This window comes from Oenanthe melanoleuca, chromosome Z, assembly GCF_029582105.1.
Source record: "Oenanthe melanoleuca isolate GR-GAL-2019-014 chromosome Z, OMel1.0, whole genome shotgun sequence".
In the NCBI taxonomy this organism is placed as follows: Eukaryota; Metazoa; Chordata; class Aves; order Passeriformes; family Muscicapidae; genus Oenanthe; species Oenanthe melanoleuca.
The window spans coordinates 50,959,408-50,984,184 of NC_079362.1; the positions used below are offsets into that span (position 1 = coordinate 50,959,408).

Here is a 24,777-nt window from a genome sequence, read left to right on the forward strand (position 1 = left end):
CTACTCCACAGGAGAGCACTGAAGGCTTCTGGTAAGAAAGACAAAGGCAATAGCAACCAACTAGTGTGATAAACTACTACAGTCACATTTTACTCCAAGGAGCAGCAATTAGTCATTTAAAAATACACAAAATCCATGCATGTGTTAAACTTGAAAGAAGCTGTCCTGAGAGCTGGATGCTCTGAGATCACATTTCAAAGCACTGCAGTATCATTCTGTTAATCTTTTGGGAAAACCAGCATGGATATTCTGCTGCAATGTAATTAAGGCAGGAATTCCAGCCCCTCCATTGTGACCTTTGCAGAAACCCCAGGGGTCAAGAGCAGTAGCCTGTACCCTGCTATGCTAATATAGCTGAACTATAAACAAAAAACCTCCTGCAACAATAGTGCAACAAGTTTCAGGGAGCAAAAACAGAGGGGACACGTAGATACACTCAAAGATACACTGCCACAAAACAGCTTCAACCACAACCATAAGTGAAAGTCGTTTTTCTAAAGGCAGCTGCAGAAATTTCATTTTTCCTGTGTAGGTGGAAAAAAGGTTGACATATTTATTTTCACGTTTTATTATCAACAAATATCTTGCTTTCTTAGAGCAATGTCTGGTGAACAAAATGCATTCAAGGGAAAGGCGACTTCTCGCTGCAGCAGTGAAGTCCTACACGGGGAGAGGGAGGGTTTGGAGAAAATGTTGGGTTTTCCAGCCCCTGGGCACAGTGACCCCCTGGTGAAACCTCACGGGCACAAGGAAGGCTGCAGCCTGCAGTGACAGTGCTGATTCTCACCCTTCCTACTGCAGCAGCCTGCCCTTTGTCCCCAGCAACTCCCAGCAGTGAGACAAGGCTGCACCACACAAAGCCAAAGTGTGTAAGTGGGAATGGCAGCACCCAGCTCTGGTGGAAACTTTAACTGTGCTCTACCCAAAATGCTTGGCACAAGCTGTCTGGGGTGGACCAGCATCAAGTCGTGGAAAGAGATAATCAGGTGTGTTTTTTTCTCATTCTTGCCCTTTGCAATCTGAGAACAGTGAAAGAGGACACCCCCTAGCAAGAAGGTTGCTAATTAATTCCTCTTCACCCAGGCATTGCAAAGCAGCTGGATGAAAAGTCCCTGCTTATCAAGAATAAGCACTTGATAGCATTTTAAGAACGGGCTTCATTTGTTTTGGAAAAAGCCATTAAAAAGACACAATCATCTCAATATTTTCTCTATCAGCAGCAAGGAAGAGTTAAAGCACCACTGTGCTTGCCTGATTAATTTTCAGGGCACCAAGTTACCCTGCACAGTGAGTCTGGTGGGAGGTCAGCATGCCAAAGGCATAGATGCTTTCAAACGTATAATGAGATCTCATATCTCTTAGCTGAACAAGTTTCCCTGAAATAAACGATTTCTGAACAAGTTGCAACAGGGTAGACATGCCTTGCTGTAAGGGCAGGACCAGAATGCAGTTGCAAGTGACATGCTAGTTTAAGATATGGGTAGCTCAGGCACTTTAAAACCAAGGAAACAAGACTGTTGTTTTAAGTGTCAGTTATCTTGGATCAAAGGCTAAAAAAGGCTGCCTGGATATAGGACCAAAACAACAGATGAGTCACACAGAAGAAACAATGGAAAAACACTCCACAAAAAGAGTTCAGAACACTTTTCACACTACGGATCTCAGGCACTCTGCAGAGACTGCTCTGTTAGTACCTGTTAGTATCACAATACAAATAATAGAAGTTCCAATAGCAAGAGTCAAAACTCTGGGCTGTCATTAGGCAGATACACCCAGAAGTTAAGCATTCTCTGGAACATCTGCACTCAGCTGTAGCATTTTGGAGTGGCAAAGGGACACCACAATAATTAAAAACAAATAAAACATTCACCTGCCTGAACGAAGACTCAGTAATCCAACATACATTTCTCCTTTTCATTCCATTTATGACTGAGATGTCCCTCATTTTAGCTAGGACAAAAACCATGGAGTTATTTAAATGAGTATTTTGGGCTTAATTTTTAACGAGGAAGGGCAAACTATAAACTTGTGCCACACCCAAAGTAGCTCTAATCTCACTGCCCTTTTCCAGTTACACTAGTAGCTCCCAGCACTACTTCTCTTCATCTTTCCTCTACCCAGAGTGAAGCAGGAGCACCAAGACCACATCTTCACAACTGCATGAATACAACTGGGCAACAGGCCAACTGGACAAACACAGGCAATGGAAACAAAATTTTTTTTCTGTGTTATCACCCCCTAGATACACACAACACAATGAAGATGTGCAGCCTAGCCAGCTGTGTTTTCTCACACAAATTTTTCATCCCTTTGTCCCCATAATTTTCTTTCTACCCACCCACAGGGCAATTTCAGCCACCTATCTCCCCCCTGAAAAAAAAAAAAAATATATATATATAGTTTCTAGTCTTACAGCACACAAATTCCATTGAAATCTGAGAAGTGAGATTGTTCGACTTCATTTGAACCTGAAGACACCTGCAGCTCAGGCTCAGGTGAGCAATTCAGAGCCAACAGTAAGAAAATGAGAATGTCAAAGACCAGATACTTCCTTGAAACAAACCAGACTTTGTGCTGGGGAAACAACAGGAATAGTATTTGTTTTGCTTTCTTTCCTTTTAAAGCAGATACCTTCATTATAAGATACATCATTCTAGGTTAATGAGCCCCTCTCTGACAAACTGACTGGCTTGAAGCCCTTCTTTGGACAAGAAATCAGGAACAGGTCATTTAAAAGACCCTGAAGATGCAGCAGGTGGGATCAAGAGTGGTGATGTCCAGAACCCAGCTGGGTAAGCAGCTCTGGTTGATTACCAGGCACTTCAAACAAGGCTATTCCACCTGAAGAACAACACATTTCCTACTACATTCTGTTACTTCTTCTCAAAAGCAATAAAATGCCCCATTTTTGAATATGAGAATAAGGGCAAGTCCTTCTGTACTTGGAATAAACACACTTGTGCACATTCCTTCCTCTCATGCTGTGTACATCTCTACTTGGCATTGCAAGCTGTTGCAAGATGACTCAGCTTGTTGCTGATTAACATCTCACTTTATGTCTTCTCTGTGTGCCTCAATCCAACCCTTCTCACATCCATCAGGCATCCTGACACCATGCATTTCTTTCCATTTTGCCCTCAGGTGTACCAGACAAACAGGAACTCAATAGCCCAGAGTTCACTCTGTACCACCAATTTTCTTCTCCCCTCTCCAGAGCACAAATTCCCTCCTTCAAGCTACACAGTGCTGCAGCACAAGCCTTTCACATCCCCAAAGGCACTGCAGGCAGCAGAGCAGGGTTTGCCACCCCAGATTTCCATGCCTTCCTTTCCCTCCACATGGAGTCACGAAGAGGTGTCAGGTCAGACATCTCCAGATACCTGAGATACACTGGCAGCTGAGCCACCATGCAATGCATCATCAATTTGTTTCTGGAGGGCCTGGCCTTCCTGCCCAGAGAGGGTATGTGTGCACATACAGGGTGTGGAATTATTTTAGGGTGGCTGAGAAACATGGTGCTTCAGAGAAAAAAAATGTGTTCTTCACTTCTGGGTACAATTTTTATAGGAAAAAAACACCTAACCTGTTTCTAAATATTGAAGAGAATGTGTCCATCCTTCATAATGGGACTGCTGTCTCAAATAGTCATCTAGAGCTGTGTGCTGTCATGGACAAATCACCACCCCCTGTGCCCAAGAAGCTTCTAAAAAGTGATGTTACCCAGCCACTACCTCACTGACCTCCCCCCTTCTCCTCAGGCATCAACACAACCTTGCTGAGCTTCATTTCCTCACAGAACACATTCCCTAGCTGAAGACTACCTCCCTCATGCTTCTCCCAGCAGCACTGGCACCTGCCCAGACACGTGCACACCTGTCCCAGGAACAGACCCCACCTGTGTCACAGGGAACAAAGGAATCCCAGGCACAGGACTCACCCCTTCTCTCCCACAGCATGGCATTTCCAATAAAATAAGTGCAAACACACGGACACACAAGCTGGGAACAAGTCCTGCCCAGGGGGTCCTAGTTCACTGCATTTTGTGTGGCACAAACCCTGTGCAAACCCTGCCATTCCGGAGCCCTGAGAGCAGGGCACAGGTGAAGCCACATCTCCACAGGGCCACCAAAGCCTCCCAAGGCCAAGCACTGCCAAGTGACGTGCAGCTGTCTCTCAGAAACAGAGGCAGAAGAGGCAAAGTGAGGTCTCTGTGGGCACTGGAAGCTTGTTTGCTCTTTCAGAATTGCATCAGCAGATGAGCTCAGAGACCTTTTGCCACATGCACACAACTTGGCACACCTGATCTAACTTCCAAACGTGATCTCTAACAGTCCATGCAGGCTGCTCTGTAAAATTAGCAGTGTCAACCCCAGTTTTATTTGGACCAAGGACCACTCTGTCCCAATAAATATCACACCATATTTACATATGCATCAAACCCACAGTCTGGCAAAAAAAAGTTAATTCACCCAAGAGCGCTTTGATCCTCTGACAAATCATTTCCTGATTAAAGCTGAAACAACAAAAAGGACTTTGGACACCAACCAGCTGTCACACTTGTGTTGTGAGCTGGCACTAAATCCCACAAAGCCTGGGAGGAAAGATTTAGGTGGTGGGAGGGGAGCAAACGGTCTATTTGCATTCACAGCATGCGAGAGGTTCCTTCTGGAAAGGCAATTCCTTCTCCTGCTACCTGTCTGAAGCAAGCTAACAGAACAGGATCCATCAAAACTCACCAAAAGGAAAGCAAGCAGCTGTAGCACACTTTGGCAGTACTGAAGTATTGCAAAACTTGTTGGATGTACTACAGCTGGGGGTGTTGTGTGTTAGAGGAGTTTTTTTATTTTGTTGGTTTTTTTTCTTTGCTCTCCAAAGGATGCTTGGAAACTAAGTAATTTCCAAACGCAATGACCCATTCGAAATCTTTGGGCCTGAGCTGAGTGAGAAGAAAACAAAAAATAAGCTTAACAAAGATCTGAGACAGCAGCTAGGAAAAGTGAAGGCAGAGCTGAAGTTTAATAGTCATCTCCTTTTTTCCTACTAAAATGAAGTATTCACAGTTACTTATAACCATAAAAAAAAAAGAAAAAAGCCCTGATGCTAGCAGACTTCTTTCAACATTCTTCATCAGATAGTCTTTCAGTTATTAATATTTTCCCGTGTTTCTACTGGCAAATAGAACATTTGGCAATTAAAAAGAAATACAGCTTGGAGGGATGTAGATTAGAAGCATATTTTGCTGCATAGTTCTGATATGATGAACTCTTACTTTAAAAAAACCAACAAAACCCAAACATGATTAATCCAAGGTGTTGAAAGAAACAGTCCACAAAACAAAATAATTTCTTCTAAACTGCAGCCTCATTTTAACTGATGTGTTTTATTACCAGGCTTTGAGAAATTGGTTCTACAGTCTCATCAAACCAATAGGCCATAATATACAAAATAAAAGAGACTGACTAACCCCTGAGGTGCTCTTGGTATCTTGGTGTTTATTAACTTACTTTTACTAGAGATGCCATAAAACTGAGCTCCTGAAATCTCTCCTTGTGACAGACTTGTTACTTTTCTATTCCTTCTCATTAAAACAAGTTTTCTCGGCAGGCAGCTCTCAGATGTGCTGCTTGACCTGCCACCTGCCTTCTTCCAACGAGATCAGTATCTTCAAACTTCGCAGCACAAAGGGACCAACTTGATAAAACTCATGCCTGGCACTTTGAACTGCCTAACACCAGATCCAGCGCTGACATTGCTGCAAGCCTTTCACAGGGCTCTGTTGTTATGCAAATAAAGTACAATCCCCAGACACAAAAAAGTCATTAAACCGGAATTAGGAGTTATAAGTAACTGGCAGGCTGAAGGAAAATCTGGGTTAAAAGGAACACCAAGGAAAGACCTCCAGAGAAAGAGGGAAAGAGCTGTTTGCAAACAGCCTTCAGCCCGCAGGAGCGAGCAGGTATGAGGAGAGCAGAGCCCTGCAGCCACACCAGCCTCTGCCCCAAGAGCTTGGCAGCCTGTGCCCCCAGCCCTGCCAGGCTGAGAGCCCTGGCAGACAGCACTTCAACCCTGCAGCCCCGCTCTCTCTGGCTGATGCCAGCCAAGCTCCCAGCAGCTCCCCAGCGCTGACCGAACTGGGCAGCAGCAAACACTCACATGCTATTAGGTCAGGAGTTAAAATATCTCAGTGACCTGCAGCCTCCACCATGAACAAGGGCTGATAAATGCCACAGCCGTAGGGAATACAAACTCATCTACAAAAAAGCCCATCCAGGGCTCAGAGCCATCCAGGCTCTGATGCAATTTCTGTCACTTCCAATAGACAGCAAGGCAAAAATAAGGAGGGTTTTCCTTCATTCTGAAAAAAAAAAAAAATTAAAAACTACGATATAAAATGAAGTTTCCAAGAAGGGATCAAGGAAGTGGATAGGTCTAACAGAGACCTCCTAGATCAGAGAGAAGCTCAGCATCCCAGTATAGCAGAACAAACATTTCCCCTTTTTTCATGGTAAGCAGCTATGAAGCTAGCAACCCCTTTGCCTGTAACTCCATCTTCAAAATCAGCATTAATCACCTCATCCATCAGCATCATCAAACTTGAGTCCTAACTGGGCCATCCAAGATGAATTGCAAATCAATCATGGAGCACCACAGCCATCTTTCCACAGCAGCAAAATGTAATTCATGCAGGAATAGTCCCAACACAGACTGGGGCTATTCCTGACCCAGAACATATGCAGTCCTGTAACAACCAGCTGCGAATTAGCATGTTAACAGTGAAAGGAAATCAAGAGATCTGTAAAAAACAAAAAACAAAAAACAAAAAAAAAAAAAAAAACACAAACAAACAAACAAACAAACAAAAAAAACCCAAAAAACACAAAAACCAAAAAATCCCCAAAACAAACATATATAAATCAGCCTAGAAGAGTGTTCATGTCTAAGAAAACACCAGATTCCTGCAGCAAGCAAGCAGGAAGAGCTTAAAAGAGCAAGTAGGTGCTTTGTGCCACAGGCACAGCTGGTCACAGCCCATGGCCAGAGCAGAAGGCAGTGAGGGGGCTAATCCACACCCCCAGAGCCTAGCTGCAAACAAGAGTGCTCACTAAAGCAAGCACGGCACTTTGAGCATTTGTGCTGTGACCCCTGGCCACTATGTGGTTTATCCCAGGTTGTATTCTGCTGAGAGGAAGATAAAAATGCAAGTTCTCAGACACTCAGAGACAAGACAAGGTCATGCCAACATTCCCTTACCAGAAAAAGTTCTCTCTGCACACTGCCAAGAAGAGTATGTATACCTTTTATTAGCTACACAAACTTTCTTTGCAATGCTGAGCCTTGAACTTGGCACTAAAAATAGTCCAGTATGTCTTCTTTTTCATTTCCAAACTAGAACATTTTGTAAGACTGCAACAGCCTTAAAAGTCATGGCAGTCACCCACTGCTGCTCTGTTACAGTGAGAGGCAGCTGTGTCTTTTTTTTCCACCCCACTTCAACGACAGAAAAAGGAATTGCACTACTGGCTCATTACTCCTGCTCCTGCAACAGCCTCATGAGACAAAGTTCAAAACTAGCAGAAATCTGATGACAGGCTGAAAATGTGAAGCAAAGGACAGTTTCTCAAGAAAAAGTTATACTTGTGAGATTAGACAGAGGAGCCTGAATTCTGTCAGAGACAGCTCTTTCACTTCTCCCTTTTATTTCTTCCATTTTCTTCTTAGTGACCCCCCTTCCCCCTTTCTGTACTGTCTTAGAGACTTTGATTGAACAGAGCAAGCATTCAGGGGCAGGGTGAAAGAGAAGGAGCAGGCATGACTTGATGGGCACTGAACAAAGTGTGCACTAGATAGAAAAGTTACAGGAAATAAAAGGAGTCCGGAGAGCTGAGACAGAGGAATAGCAAAAGCATGAGAACAGCCAAGATGCTTCACAGACATGTCTGGGCAAATGTTCAAGGCCACGAGGTAAAACTACCAGAAGCCAGGAGTTACATTATGGCTCTTTGTACTCAGTAAAACCGACCCTGAACATCTCCAGCAAGGGACACATGGGCAGCACCACAACTTCCACTCAGAGATGGAAGAAACCAGCTGTATTAGACACCCATGACTCCCCTAATCCCTCTTAGTCAATAAGCAGCTGGTAATCAACCTGAGTTAAGATGAGGCAATGGGCACAGATGGGCACTGGACTCACAAGCCCAGTCATGAGGGTGGCTGGCCAGCACGGGCTAGTTAGAGCTGTGCATTGTACATGCTTAACCTCCAGCATCAAAACCAGTATTTCTAGCAGGGTTATTTTCAGCCTCTTCATATCTCTGCAATGTAATGAAACTTTCTGGTAACTCTCAGAATTATTCACCTAATTCTGCAAAACCAGCAGGAAGTTGATTTCAATTTTTCTGAGAAGACTGTGCTGACACCCTTTCTCCACGACGCTTGGCTATCCTCCTCTGGGCACTCCTCTGTGTGGCAGGCTAAGCAGGTGGGCACAAGCACCAGTTCAGGTATCTGACTTGAGTTTACCTCTCTATTATTCAAGCCAAAACCACCTCAGCCATGGTCAGCCTCTTTCTAGCAAAAGCCAGGATAACATATTGCAGTTAAATCCGTACCTGAAAGCCACCATTGCTTTAATTAGATTCCGTCAAATCCAGGTCTTTGCAGTCTAGACACGGTTTAGCAAGTGCTTTTATGTGAGTAATTCATTGAGAGAGAACACATGTTAAGTTCTATCTGGAGCTTACCTCAGTTTTGGCAAAAAAATAGCTGGATTTTGACAGGCCAAACACAGCCTATTCAAGCATTGGTCCAAGGGAAGGTTTTACTGACACAGGAAGGAAAATGTTCCTCCTTGGGCCTCATGCTTTTCCAAAGTTTAGCCAGCCACAAAAGGCTTTTCCATTCAGAGCAAGAGCACTAAACAGGATGATTTTGCAACACAGCACAAACGTGAATCTTGAGGCAATACAAAATACAGACTCCATCCCTTACTTTAGCCCCTCCTGCAGTCTCTGTAATACTCTGTGTTTTACACAAAGATCCAGGGATTAGCAGAAAGGAAAAAGAAAAAGCACATATGGATTAACTACTGTGTCTGATCTATAGTACACATATACTGGTCACACACCCATTTACAGCAACTTTATGCAGGAATGTCAGGGCAGACTTGTGGCTTGACAGCTTCTGCACTGAAATCAAAGTGATGAGATGCTCCAACAAGGCAGTTCGACTAAGCTTTAATATAGATACAAAATGGCTGTTGTCTGACAGAAAATTGGTAGTGCTCCTAGCTGTGTATAAATACATTATTGCTATTTTTAATTCCTCAGAGAATCTCTGGCTTAGCAGTAGTAAGACATGGGAAACAGCCCACTGTTTCTGAAGACAGGATGTGCAGGAAAGTGCCTCACATACCCAGCTGGTTCTTCCACACCAGTACCACAGGCCAGACAATCCTCCTCCTTGCAATGAGACTCTCCCAGCACTGATGAACGATTAGCTGCAACTGGACATTGTGGTAAAAGAATATTAGGCAGTTTAATTAAAAGCTGTATTTGAATGAACCAGTATGCACAAAGCAACCCATAAATTGTCTCATTTTCACTCACAGTTGAAGACAATTGTTATTTTCTGAAACACAGTAAGGAGACAACCCTGGCTCACTTTTGTGATGCAAATTAGCAAGCTGCTTGGAGGAAGAGGTGGGGAGGAAAAGTCTTTTAACTGAAATTAGAATGAAACTTCCTCCCTACACAATAGCCACAGACACCAGCTCCAGTGGTGTCTCCTCCAGGACTCCAACACTCTCCTTCAGCCCCTGCACAGCCTCTGGCTTGTGACTGCACACTCTCCTCACTGCTGCATCCACTCACAGACCCTGAACCACCCAGAACTGCCACCAACATGGTAAACCAGGGGACACAAACCACTGCTCCTCCATGAAGATGTAGCTACAAGACAACGTTTTGACCAAGCAGAAACAGCCTCCAAAGCAAAACACCATCCCAAATGAAATGTGGCTCAGGAATGTGAGCTATGTGGGCAGGGGGACTCTGATGGATATAAAGGGAGGACAGGAGCAGGCAGGCTGCTTTCACAGCAGTGGTTTCCTCCCCAGAGCAGAGGAGCAGCTTAGCTGCCTCCCTCATCCCACTGTGTGCACGCAGAGCTCGGAATGTGAGCAATGTGCACTGGGGGCCAGGGGCTTTGCTGCCCGGAGAGAGGGGTGGGAGGGGGTACCAGGGGAACAACACAAGGAGACCAAGGGGCAGCTGGGGTTCTGAGGAGTTGTGGGGCTCCTTTTAAGTGGGGGGGACACGCTGTGGAGGGGTCAAAAGGCTCAGCTGCAGCCTGTGAACCAACAAAGGTCCCTTCCTGTCCCAGTCACCCTGTGCTTGTGGAAACAAAACTTCAAATGTAGCTTTGCAATAAAACTGTCATTAATCTCCACCAGCTAAAACAAACTGCAGCCCCTCCTGTTTTTTTGGCTAGTTGCTGGCATGAAAAATACACCAGCATTAAGACTAATAAATCCATGCACTTAACACTTCCTGAGCCAGAGGTTTAATATTCAGCTGTACATGCACAAACCTTCTCTCCCACAGATGGAACTGCTACAGGCAACAACAGCCCTGAAACCCTCTCAAGTCTACTTCACCCCTTACAATGTGAACAATATTCTGTCAACTGCTGATTTACAAGCTTCTCGAAGGACTCCATTTTATTTCTGCCACGTTTTCTTGATGCCCACAGCCCAGTCCAGCTGCTCAGTGATGGAGCAGTGCCTGTCTGCCCGGAGCAGCAGCCTCCAGGAGAGCCAGGGTGAGCACCACGGCATCCCCTCAGCACGCCTCCCGCCTCACTCGTGACAGTCATGATCCGAGCATCGTACAAAGAGGGGCTTGTTTCCCTTAAATCTCCTCACTGGGAAGGCTCCCGGCACACACCAGTACTCTCCTCGATGTGATGCTGCAACATTGCTTAAAAATATGACAGTGCACAAAAGCAGCAGCAGTGATGGGATGAGAAACTGCAAGAAAAACAGAGACAGACTCAGTGCTAAATCACAGGTGGGATCAGGACCAAGGCAACTTCCACTGCACACATCAGAACCCTTGCCCACTCAAAAAAAACACAAAGCAGCCCATAACACCACAAGAACAAAGAAAGAAGCATACATCAAGTTTGTCAGATGTTGACAACATACATAAACTGCAGCTAATCATACCTACATCATTTCCAGCACCTCTTTGTTTCAGAGAATTTTCACCTTGGTCTTGCAGGTGATTATATCTCATCTTTGAATGTTACTGTCTTGTCATGCACAGAAAGCTGCCTGAGCAGGCTGCTGGTAAAATGTAAGTTGAGAAAATGGTCAGTGATGCCAGAGTAGCATTCATCCGAGGAAAGAAAACCCTTCAAGAGCTCATCATCAGGGAAAAAAAAAAAAGAAAACAGCATCTTGAAAGTTTAAGAACAAGTTCAGCTCCACATATCAGGAAGGAATGTAACTTAAGCTAAAAATCTCTTCTTGTATTGCATTTTCTAAGTCTTAAGATTAGTCTGGGGAAAAGACTATTGTTTTAAAAATGAACTTACTAATTGAAAAATGTGAAGTGTGGTTTTTAAAAAAATACCATAAAGCAGCTTAATTCTAATCGTGTTCCTGTAAATCCAGACTGAACACCTGAAAACACCCAGATTGACTTTCTGTGCTTTAAAAAATGGAAGAAAAAAGACCAAAACCTGTCTCCCCTGCTCAGGAACCCTAGGTTTTACAGCTTGGTTTGGATTTTTCCCCCTCTCTCTTTTTTCTGTTTGTTCGGGCAAAACGAGGTATTACGAACAGAGTTTAGAGCAACTTCAAAACTTGCCTTTCCATTAAATTCATTGTGAAGCAGTTTCAAAACTGAGTAGTGACAAGTGCTTTTCATTCAGCAAGCCCATTTTTTGTTGCTAGACTCTACAAGACAAAGTGCTACTGCCAGACAGAGCTGAAAAATACAGAGCAGCGAGAGAAGGGCTCCGAAAAATCACAGGAGGCTTTAGAAATTCTGCTTCAATATAACTCTAAAGTCCCACCAGGGCTAAGCTGCACGACATTCCATAACATCCAGATCAAGTATTGACAACTGTCCTCTGCTTTGTTAGGATCTCTCCAGCCATTCTGCACCCATCTTTTACTTCTGCTCTCTTGTGCACTTACACCACACAGAACAAAAAAACTAAGCCTGGCCTGCCAAATTACTTGTGCTTCCTGTCCCTGTTTGCCCCAGAAACCCAATTACAAAGTTAACTCATGCTAATGGAGCCTGAAGGGACGTGCACTCACACTCAGCTACATGACAGGTCGCAATGAATGAACAGCCTGATTTTCACCCTGCTTTGGTATCTGAAATGTAAACAATGCACACTGAAGTTATCTATTGCAGAGTGGCAGATTCATCTGGGTGTATCTCTGGCTAACTGGAGTGAAAAGTCAGATTCCAACATATGAGTCATTACCCACTAAAGCACTCTCCTTAAAAACAAAACAAACAAACAAACCCCCCACCGCCCATAGCAGGATTGACCCCTGATAGAAACACCAGTTTCTACCCTGAAGAAAGATTCTGAATCTTCTTTTAGCAGGTATTTTGCTGGGTCTAGAGGTAGAAACACCCTGGGGAGGGAAGCAAGGCCCTGCTCTAGTGCAGCCCTCCAAAAACTGAACTGCAGTGGGAAGTAGATTATACCTATTATGTCTACTAACACTGCAAAGGATACTGAAGAATCAAAACAGTACAACCTGTTTACTAACAGGTGTGTTAATAACAAAGCACTGGTCAGAAAATACCCACAGTCTTAAACTGCGTTTGCCAAGCTGCAAAACTGAGAAGACCTATCAACTCTTTTATTCTGATTTCTCTTCCTTTGGAAGTCTGGAAATTGGGAGCAAATTTCCGCAATATTGTTTCCTTTAATAACTATGCATGAGTCAAGTACCCGTGCTTTTGTCTGACGATCAGTATCTTGACTGTCCTTTGTTACTTTTTATATTCTAATTTTAAAACACTTAAAAAGTGTCTACATAAATAGAAAGGCTCCCTAGTGTAAATCTAAATATTACTTTTCCCATCACTGCACTTCTTCGCCAATTCCCTCTGGAGAAACCCTGAAGAGCCACATAAAACACTTTATTTCGCTGTCCAAACTGGATTAGTTTGGTATGACTCTCGGAGATCCTCTGCATCGCGGTATGCTGAGACAGATGAAAAGAGCATCATTCGCAGAGAGTTCACTATTGTCTGAGGCCCCTGGGGGCTTTTTGACACAGCTGTTCCAAGAATGAGCACCATCCTTCTCTCGTTTAACAGCTCATGAAGTGAATGAAAACACTGTGACGGAAGCCCCACCATGCACAGCCATGTTTATGCACCTAAACAAACACATTCAACCTCTGACATCGCCTCACTTCAGGGAAGACTTACAGCTTCAACTAGGAAAACAGTTAAGGTTAATAATAAATAAATAAATTATATATATAAATAAATAAATTATATATAAATTATATATTATAAAATATATAAATTATATATATAATATATATAAATAAATTATATTATATATATTATATATATTAAATATATTATATATAATATATATAATATTATATCTATATTATATATTATATTATATATTATAATTATATATATATTATATAAAAATAAATAATTATATATTATATATATTATATAATATTTTATATATATATATATTTTTTTTTTTTTTTTTTTTTTTTTTTTTTAAGGTAAAGGATCGGAATAGCTCGGGGGAGATAACTGTTTTAAAATAAACTCTTCATCTTTGAGACTAACAGGTTTCAGGCTGGTAGCACGACGAGTAGAAAATGCAAAGCAATTTCTGCCGGTCCCACCCACAAAGCTTTGATGGTCAGCGCTTCTGATCATCACCGCCAAAACGGTTCTGATGGGCCAGAGCCGAAAAGGCATCACAGGGATTTATCTGCAGCTGCTCTCGGCTCGGGAGGCGATGGCAGTACCGTGGTCTCACGGCTATTAACCTCCGACACATCCCGTACTAGCGCCGAGGCTTCCCAGCCTCTCCCGCATGCTGGCACAGCCCGTGGGACACTGTGCGCACATCAAACAGCCGGGGGTGACGGGAGGGAGGAATTCCAGCACGTTTGTTTCCAACCAGATCACTGGTCCAATCTGTTTTGTCCCACAGCCACGTCAATATTAGCACCGACACAAAGAAGGCGGCAGCAAAAGTGCAAGAGAAGAGCTCGGGTTTTGCACAGGTTTTGCAGCCCACCTGCAGCCCCTGCGGCACAGGCAGAGTTAGCAGGAAAGAGCCAGGAAGCGTGGAGATTGGTATGGGTGCTGAATAAAACAGAAACATTCCTGGCACCACTCGGCAATTCACGGTGCAAAATCATCTGAGTCAATCTGGGCAGCATCCTCCCCCTCAATAATGCAGATTTGGGAAGGGATTGGAAACACTTTCAAATCGTGGAAGAGGCTTCAAAAAGACAGTTCAACCTTTAACAGACCAAATGACACTATCTGGAAGTGGTTGACGGATTGCATACGGTGCAGAAAAGCTAAATCAGTGTTTGCCCTTTTGTCAAGAATTGTTGATCAAGCCATACAATTAGGAGGCTGAAAGATGTGCACACATGCTACAGAACTAGCAGGTATAAAGGCTATCACCTCAGTGAGACCAAGAGAAGGACTGATCATTTATGTGGTATCAGCCCTGTCTGGAGCTAAACTCAGGAATACTACTTGAAGTAGTAGAAAAGAAGTCTGGGGACTTAGGGTTTAAAAGTCAATGTTAACTAATTACAGACCCTCACATTTGATAAAGACCTCTGGTACAGAAACCTCTCAACCCAAAGCAGCCTTGCTAAGGATAGTGCCTTGTCCAATAACCAAGATTTTGACTGTTTGCATCTTCCTGGAAACCTCAGCAGCAGTGTAACCCACTCATGCAGGGCACTGCTGTTCCATGTCAGTGCACTGGACTCTTTGGGCCCAGAAGATGGCAGTCCAGTAAGAAAAAGTAAGGTCCCTGGGATGAGGAAAGGATACTTAGCAAAGAACTCAATAGTAAATCCTTCTAGACTTATGCAACCAGCAACTTAGGGCATCTCCAGGCAGGAAGGACATCCTTGACTTCAGAGCACTAGCCCATGATAAAACAGGCCTAATGCATCACCAGGCCAGCACAAACCACCAACCCATCCCGTAAGTGTGGTGTCACAAACACTTGTCCAAGAGACCCAGTGAGGTGCCCCCACTGCCCTCCTGGACACCAGCCACCTCCAAACACCACAAAAAGCTGTCTGTAGCTCACAGCATAAACAGCTGCAGAGAAGATGGAAAAACAGACATATTATGCATGTAGGAGACTTGTCTCACTGACACGTCTCTGTCTCGAGCTCTGTGTGTCACACAGCAACATCCCAGTGCTCCAGGACATCACAGACACTGTCTGTGTGAGGAATGGGACACAGGCACCATCCCTGAGCCCAAAGCAGGCTGGGGCACCCCCAGTACCCAACACTCTCCCACCACCACCTTCACCAGAACATTTTCTGGAGATGTCTTCTGTTCTCCCACCTGCCAGGGCAGATATCTGGCTCTACTTTTGGCTCCTGTGTGCAATAGGGAACCCATACACCAGAAAAGTATGTGAACAGCAGTCTGGCTTTTGAAAAGACCAGACTCAGTTTGACAATGCTTATCCACAATTAAGTTCCAACTGATCCACAATTAAGTTCCAACTGATCTTGTCAGACTCCTCTGTCTTCAGCCTGCTCACATCTCTAAAGAATTAAAGGGACATTGAAAACATGCATTCATGACTCATGCTTAATTGTCAGCTGTCCTTCCTCAGTACAGCTCTAATTAGAAATCAGAATCACATTTTTGAGCTCAGAAAAACACAAAAAATTGGCATTAACTGACGAGGGAAGCCTGTGGGAGTGCTTTAAGTCCAACAGGATGCCGCCTTCTAAGTTATGCTTTAGCCAAACTAGTCATTGGGCTTAATACAGGGGTAAGAGCCCAGAGTCTGTGGCAGCCCAAAAGAGACCAGATGCTCTTGCCACCCCTCCTGAATGACAAATTTTTCTCATTACTGTCAAAGCTCAGAAAGCATTTCCTGTATTCACTACAGCACATTACAAACTATTTCCTTTTTTCCTCATCATGGACAAGCACACTCTTAATGGTGAAAAAGTGACTATCACCACATACATCTTTCTGCCATCTGGAGTTTGCCAGGGAACCTTTGGCAAATATAAACATGGCCTGAATCACTACTCAAATTTAACCACAAGTCTCAACTAGTGTCATGACTGCAGATACAGTTTCCCAAGTAAAATACACAGCAAAAATCAAAATTAGACACCGTGCTACATAGACCTTACAAGTATAATTCACAATACAGCACTGCTAGGAAAATATATAAACTGAAAAAAAAAAATCAATTATGCAAATTTCTCATTCCTGACATGTATTTATTTCTCTTCAGGTGCCAGTCTTTTGATAGCTGGGAACAGTCATATAATTTGCATGTTATTTCCCTTCAATATATAGCCTCTATAATAGGAGCAAGAGACAACTGTGGAGTGTCAGAGTTGACAAGTCTAAGTAGTCTCCCTTGAGATGCCTAAATGTCTTTTTACAGCACTGCCGATTACTCAACCATGCAAGCAGATACTATTAAGATACTTAAAATGAATAATTTCCCACTAGGCTCAAACACATTATAAACCTCACCATAAATCTCAATCTCTAGTCAAAATGAACTTATTTAATAATGTTCATAAATATTTTTATTTCATAAAGGCTTGTGAAATATGGTTATATACATAAGGTTTATAAAAACACAATGTAATTTTTAGGTATTTTTATATAGTTCAAACAAGACTTCTTAAATAAATTCTGTAAAAAATTACAGCTGGCATTTCAAATCATCATTACTGCATCTAACTTTAAGAAGTTAGGTGGAATCATAATTGTTTGGAAGCAGTTCATTGCTACTTTTCATTGCAATTCCACATGAAGTCCTCCCCATCATTACAACATGAAAACCTAGTCATCACCTTAACACTTGTCATCTTGATGCAATCCACAACAATTTTAGATAAAATTCATGCTTGTGCACATACATACACACAAGCTTTCAAGCCACTTTCCAAGTGTTTCTTCCCTTTCTAAAGTGCAGAGGACAATTTGGATGGATAAACAGTGCAAGCAATGACGCCTGAAATACCTCCTTTGGCCCATTAGTCAATTCCATTAGCTAAATGAGAAGGAAAAAAACCTCTTCTCCATGACCTACCACTTCAACAGGTGCTGACACCACAAGAAAATCTGCAACTCTCCTCAGTTAACAACTAATGTTTTAGCAACTAAAAGCATGATCAGGTGCCCATTCCTGACAGTTCTTCACAGCTCTGCATCATTTGCAAAACTGACTCTTCATTTGGACGTTTTCATTTCACTTTCAGCATCTATTATTTAGACGTGCAGGGCACTGCAGAAATTGAGACGACCAGCTGTACCAGAAGCTTACAACCTGAGAAAACTGCCAGAGTGAGAACAGGCAAACAGATACTGAGGGGGAGTTACTGGACACCTCAAACTGAAATAGTTTGTGCTACGAGAAATACCTCCATTACTGGTTCTCCCAAGGAGGTGGGATTTTTAAAAACACACTGAACTGACACCTAAAACCAGCTCACATTCAGTTTTCAATCAGTGGAGGAAGCTTTCTTCAGTGCAATTTTAAAGCACAGCCCGATCTTAAAAGAAAGCAGGCGTGCACAAATTTAAAAATAATACACTAGGGACTCCCATATGGTGGAGTGCTACGGAAGTTGTCACTAAAATACACTTTACAATATGAATTTCCATCTAGTTAGATCACTAGGTGCAAACCACGCTGTGATGTCAGACAAATGAAACAGAGCTAAATGTAACACCAAATTCCATTTAAGCACACGGTCAGCAAAGCCACAGATTCTGAGGCACACGAGAGCCTGTGTGCACCTATCCTCCAGCACAACCTGGGGTTGTGCTGCTGTGCCCCTGGCGCTGGTGTGACCCACACTCAGCACCCTGTGGAATGCAACCAGTTTCCACACCCCACGCCATGTGGGGCAGGAAGGGCCCCACACCTTTAGGCAGCAGAGCTGCAACCTCTCTCACGAAAAACCAGGGAGGAAGGACACGGGCTGTCCCGCCATATGACAGTATCCCATCTCCTGTTGAGGAGGCAGTTTTGGGGTGGGATCACATTTCACCTAGTCACTAATACCTGGCAGATGTTCCCAGACAGAAGAGAGACAACACTTCCAAGATAGTGCTTGCAGCAGGATTGGGTGCAGCCCTACTCCTGTCAGGCAGCACCACTGCACCCCACCAGCACCCACTCCCTCTGGAAAACTGACCCTGGGCTCGAAGATCCAAGCAGCACTCCTAAGGACTCGGAACACCACCTGAACAAAAATGTCAGGGCTTTCTCTGCACACCATGAACACTTAATAACATACTTTGGCCTTTCTAAAATTCACATTAACCTGATCAGCCCTCATCTCACCTTTCTCATATTTTCCTTCTTCCACAACAGGTTCCTTTGCAATGTTTAATAAGACCCAGTCATTGTGACAGAAGGGGTAAAATAAAAGGGTAAGATACGGCCAATATATTTAATCAGCAAATTGTCATGATATCTTTTATGGCTTGCCAAGATACAAGATTGTCAACTATGCTACTGAACTGCCAAACGGGCTTTGCTGCTACTTAAGTGTTTGAGAGCTTTGATTTAACAAAAAGCACAAGATTCCTGACCCTAACATTGGCACAACAAAAGTTAAACTCAGCTTGTTCTTATGTGTTACTCGGGGACAAAGCAGTCACAAGAAAGTCACTGTCATTACTGAGACTTATAATTACGTCTGAATCAGTTTTTACAAGTAAATGTGTATCAAGTTATCAAGGTCCCACACGTTGCCACAGAAAAATTAAGACTGTTTTCAAACACTTCAGGACATCTTTAAGAGTTGGGGGTTTTTTTGTTTGTTGGTTTTTTTTTTTGTTTGCTTGTTTTTGCTTTCGGGCTTTTTTGTTTGTTCGGTTTTGGGTTTTTTGTTTTTTTGTTTTTTTTTTTGGTTGGTTGGTTTTTTGTTTTTTGGTTTTTTTTTTTGTGTTTTCTTTTTGGTTTGTTTTTTAGAGATTCGTCAAGAGCAGCCAAAGTTAAGGCACTTTCGCGTACTAAGCATCAAAACCCAAGACCTTCCTCTTATCCCATCCCCCTACCCAAAAACAATTCTTCACCCTTTAGAAGCGCCGGCTCAGAAGTTAGTGACGGTCCATTTAAACACAGCACCAGCGAGCACTGCTCTCACATGAGACCCGTCCCACCCGCTCTCCCGGTGCTCTCCCGGGCCGGGGGTCGCGGCTGCCGGGGCGCGGGGCAGGGACCCGGCGGTGCACGGAACCGCGCCGCGTTTGCCACAGCCGAGCACTTTCACTCGGAACGGGGACGGGGATCAACAGGTCTTGGCGGCGCGCTCGCAGCCGGGGCGCCGGGACCGCCAGCGGGGCAGCGCCGTGCCGGCCGTGCGCTCCCCGGGCACCGCGGCTCCGCCGCCGCCAACTCGCCCCTCGCCCGAGCGCCCGCGTCCAGCCCACCCCGTCCCATCGCATCCCCGGCCGCTCACCTCCGGGCTCCGCGTCCCGGCGAGGAGCTGGGGGGGTTCCCGTGACCCCGCTCAACTTCAGCCCCCCCGCCTCCCGCCCGCCGCGCTGCGACTCCGCGGAGCGCTCCGGCCCCGCTTTGTACCCGCGGCGGCCGCACTGCGGCTGCGCGCTGCCCAAAACCAACACGGCGCCTCGGGCCGCCCGCCCTGCCGGGGCCCGGCGCTGCGGCTGCCTGGCTGCCCCGAGCATCCTCCGGCACAGCCCTCCTGCCCCCGAGCATCCTCCGGCACAGCCCTCCTGCCCCCGAGCATCCTCCGTACAGCCCTCCTGCCCCCCGAGCATCCTCCGGCACAGCCCTCCTGCCCCCCGAGCATCCTCCGGCACAGCCCTCCTGCCCCCCGAGCATCCTCCGGCACAGCCCTCCTGTCCCCCGAGCATCCTCCGGCACAGCCCTCCTGCCCCCGAGCATCCTCCGGCACAACCTTCCTGTCCCCGAGCATCCTCCGGCACAGCCTTCCTGCCCCCGAGCATCCTTCCGTACAGCCCTCCTGCCCCCGAGCATCCGTCCGGACAGCCCTCCTGCCCCCGAGCATCCTCCGGCACAGCCCTCCTGCCCCCCGAGCATCCTCCGGCACAGCCCTCCTGCCCCCGAGCATCCTCCGGCACAGCCCTCCTGCCCCCCGAGCATCCTCCGGCACAGCCCTCCTGCCCCCGAGCATCCTCCGGTCCAGCCCTCCTGCCCCCGAGCATCCTCCGGCACAGCCCTCCTGCCCCCCGAGCATCCTCCGGCACAGCCCTCCTGCCCCCGAGCATCCTCCGGCACAGAGGAGTTTTCCTGCCCTGAGTTTCCGAGCCTGGCTCTGCGGCTCCCCGGGATGCGGGAGCTCTTTTTCAGGCACAGCAGGACTACCGTCGGGGCCTGCCTGGAAATTCATCATCCTTGAGAATGTGCCGGGGGCTAACCCGCGATGTGTTGGAGGGACTGGTTCGAGGCCCACAAAAGGAATAGTGGCAAAAATTGGCCCAGCAGATCCGATAAATGGGGTCAGCTGCGATACCTGTCCAAGGCTGGTGCCGAGGGATTGGGATTCCCCAGTGGAGGCAATGGCGTGAAACGCTTTTTTGGTGTTGGAGCCTCGGCAGATGTGCCCTCCGGCTGCGCTGGGTTGGATGGGGCCCTCGGCAGGACTTTCAAAGAGCAAAATAAGCATTAGCTCCTTCTGCATTGTTTTGTGAACCTCAGCTTAGAAACAAAGCTTTTAGACTTGTGCCTTGGCTTTTACGGGCCAGAGCAGGCTATCTCTAAAGCCTTTTTAGCTGTGAAAGGGTACAGTAGTTCCTGTTTTTTATGCCTTGAACTTTTTCGCTTAAGGGTTTGAATATTCGGAGTGGATTGATGGGCGGTTTCTTTCACTCCTCCCACTCTTATCTCAAGCGCTATCTCCATTGCCTCAGGGCTCCAATGTCTCCAGGAGCAAATGATTCAGAAGCTTTGTGATGATGCCAGGAAAAGTTTCACAGGACAGTCCCTCCCAAATAAAAATCAGAATCCACAGGCCAGGAGCAAGCAAGATGCAGGAGACTCAGCGAAGTCAGGACTGTACAGAAAACAGTGCCTGGTTTTCTTTTCCATCTCTGGGTATAGGACCCTAAAATGGTGATTATTGTGAATTACTTCACAGAGCAAAGGGACATGGCTGCAGTGCATCACTCCTGGCTTTTTCTGGTTTAATATGTAGTGTACTATCAAATGCTGGCATCCTCTGATCCCTTCTTATTTCCTTCTTTCTGTGTCATTCCTCTGCCTTTCCCTGGTTAATTCTCCAAAGCTCTGCATATTTCCAGATTTTTTTTCCAGACATGATACCTGAAGTTCATGAATGGGGACCACCAAAGTTTCTCTCAGTTAATATTTATTTCAGAATAGACCAAGGAGGATATCAAGGAAATTTGAAAACCTCTGGTTTTTTTGTTTTTTTTTGTTTTTTTTTTTGTTTTGTTTTGTTTTTTTTTTTTGGTTTTTTTTTTGGTTTTTTTTGTTGTTTTTTTTTCCCGTTTTTTTTTTTTTCTCCTGTGGACTACATTCAAGTAATGGTAGACAAAAAATGTTAGGGTTTTCTCATTCTATAAAAAGCTAATGCGTTCAGTGATATTTCCATCTAAATAATTTCCAGTATTCTGAAATCTCTGAAGCCATTAAAACATTTTAGAGATTAAATCACATCAAGTATTTTTCTAAGTAAAGCTGCTATGACGTTGATGTAAACCACCTCTAAAACCACAGAGCTTTTATTAAAAACAAAAGCATTTTTTGTACATTTTAATTCAAACACACATATTTTTGGAAATATTGGCAGTCCAGATTTGCAAACAGGCCCTGCAGCTCTTTAAGATGCTAATAGTTATTAATTCTGACTGCTAACTTCCCATCTAGAGGCTGTTTTTTTTATGGCTTGAATTACCACCTCTAAAAGAAGGGGGGATGAAAGAAAGTAATCAAGATAACAGTGAGCACCACTTACCATTTTTTATATTAACAACCAAAAAGAAAGTATATTCAGACTAGCAAACAAGTCCTTACCATCAGCTTATTCATCCGAATAGTTGGGTCAGGACCATGTTGTACCAGAAACTGTACAAACAGAATGAAAGCACTCAGACTACAGCAGAGTACAGAGCAAGCAGATAGGACTCTTTCCACTTCTCCCACTTAATCCTTTCTTTCAAGAGCTGCCAGCTCTTGACAGTTGAAACAGGTGAAATTAAATAAAGAAGTCAATTGTTGCATTACCTGAGTAAGAGTGACAGAAGTCTTTCAGTGTGGTTATGCAGTGGATGGGGCTTTTTCCTTTGAAGGTGCAATTAAAACCAGCAGGTCTTGGTTCTCCTTCAGCTCCTTGGGGCCTGTCTGGCCCTGCAGAGGGCTTGCAGAGGGCACTAACTGGGAGCCTGGGGTTCTGCCAAATGGGGCAGAGGGGTGTATAGGGGAGCACAAACTGAGGAGGGCCAGTGAGCACCTGCCAATCTGCTCCATCTGCCTGCACATACATACAGGGAAGGCAGGCAGAGGGGACATAAATCCCACCAAAGAGAAAAACTTGTCTCTGTCTATAAATTAACCCAGCCAAAGCCTCCAGGAGAAAGGGGGATGAAGATGTGAGTGTGTTGCTACTCTACAGGTGTGAGGAGCAGGTGCCTCATTCTCAGCTGGGCACTGGCACTGGCTTTGTCACTGTCAGAGATGCCTGTGCAGCTCCCACTGAGCTGTGGGAGTGTTTGCCTTGCTCAGCCTAAGCACCAACAAGTGACACTGAGCTGGAAATAGGTGCTTTTGCAGGTTTTCTAGCTCCCTGGGACGTTTATTATTTGTGATCTACCTACCAGGTATGAAGTCTGGACTATTAAACACCTAGAGAAATAGCCCTTACCACCCCAAAACACCCAAACCCACCTATTCCCTTCAAAAAGCCAGATGCCCCGTGTCTGTGAGTGAAAATGGTAAGTGGCATGTCTGTAAGTGAGAGTAATACTTAGAAGAGAGAGTACACACTGCATTTTTCCATGATCTGGTCCAGATCAATGATGTGGTATGCTTTGACACATATTTCAGATTGCTCACAATACAGATAAACCCTATGCACATATAGGATGCATGTGTTAAAAACAAGAGTGACTTAAGAGAAATCATCTTGCCCTTCTGCAGTGGTTTGAGCAGAGGCTCAGGCAGAACTCCCATGGATTTTCAGGCCCCATCCTTCTGGATTTTATCACTTCCCATGCCTGAAACCTGTATTGTGTTGGACATCCAACAGGATGTCCAACTCAGGAGCCACTGGATCAGTCACATCAGCATCCTCTCTGCTGCAAGTGCACCTGATCTGCAGGCTAAATTTAGAGGCAGGTTGCATCAACCCTGTTCCCAGCTGTGGCCCACAGCCTTTGAGAAAGTGTGGGAAGGAGGGGGATCAGACATTCCTGCTGCTGCTGTAATTGGCAGCAATTTTTTGCTTTGCTGCCACTCTAGAGGAGCATGAGAGGCCACAGTTATCTTAGATGAGCTGGCCTTAGGTCTTCTTCAAACTGCAATGGCTCCACCACAAACACCTCTGCACCCTAACTCATAAATTTCATAATTTCTCTTCTCCCACCTTTCTCCATCTCAGAAAATAGGATGCTGTCAGTTACACAAGGCTCACAGCTCCAGGGAAGCCCCTTAAGCCACAGCAAACTTCACCTGATTTGTAGGGGTAGTAGAAACAGCCCTGAGTTATTAAAAAAAAATAAAAAAATCCTATGACAATTTTATAAGAAGGACAATTCTAATTTTGCCAAACAAAACAAAAAGCTGAAATGTTCTTTCCATAGGAAATGGTAATGTTTTCCCATGCTTTATTTTGTCAATTCTAGAAATGAAAAAAACACATATTTGTTTTTTATCCAAAAGCAAGATTTGGCATGTAGGAAGCATGACCAGAACAGAGTGACCCTCCCACCTCTGCCCCCCAATTCCTCCCTGCCTTTGTGGTGTGTGGAGCAGCGAGGAGCTAAGCAGGGCAGGGCCGAGTATCCCCATCAAAGGCCTCTGGTGCACCTCTGCTGCTGAAGGACACTTTGAAGTGCTGATTATTGCCAAGCAACTGCCAGAGCCAAAGCTGGATAGCAGCCTAAGGAATTAAAAAAAACCCTACTTAAAGCATACTGAATGGTCTGTCGTGAATATTCTGCACACCACAGTGAAAAGCAGGGGTAATGCATAGCACTGTGAATGGTGCCATGCAGGGGGGCAGAGGGGCAGAGTCATCCTCTCCACTGCAAGCCTGTAAAAGCTCAGCTTTTCCTCTCTGGTGCACCTGCTGTCCTGATTTGCTTTTAGGGATGCAGCACTTTCAGTGGATGCACGTTCTGTCTCTCTTCTCCCATCACAGGACACCACTGACAATTCACACTGCATGGCTGGTTTCTGCAGAGCCCCACCTGCAAAGGAGGGATGTTACACAAACACAAAAGAGGGCAGGGCATTTGTTCCACCCTGGTTCAAGGCTCACATCTGTGGCAGCAG

At 45.0% G+C, this 24,777-nt stretch overlaps 1 protein-coding gene across 2 annotated transcripts in view; it reads right to left on the reverse strand.

The window, feature by feature from the left end:
- The window catches only part of KANK1 (KN motif and ankyrin repeat domains 1), a 125,878-nt gene extending 105,992 nt beyond the window's left edge, over window positions 1-19,886 (reverse strand). Inside the window, exon 1 of one of the 2 annotated variants that reach the window (XM_056513852.1) lies at window positions 19,739-19,886. The gene's annotated coding sequence lies outside the window, so the exon portion shown is untranslated. The remainder of the gene's footprint in view (window positions 1-19,738) is intronic. The other variant, XM_056513851.1, reaches the window with a different exon arrangement.
- Between the last annotated feature and the right edge of the window lie 4,891 nt (window positions 19,887-24,777).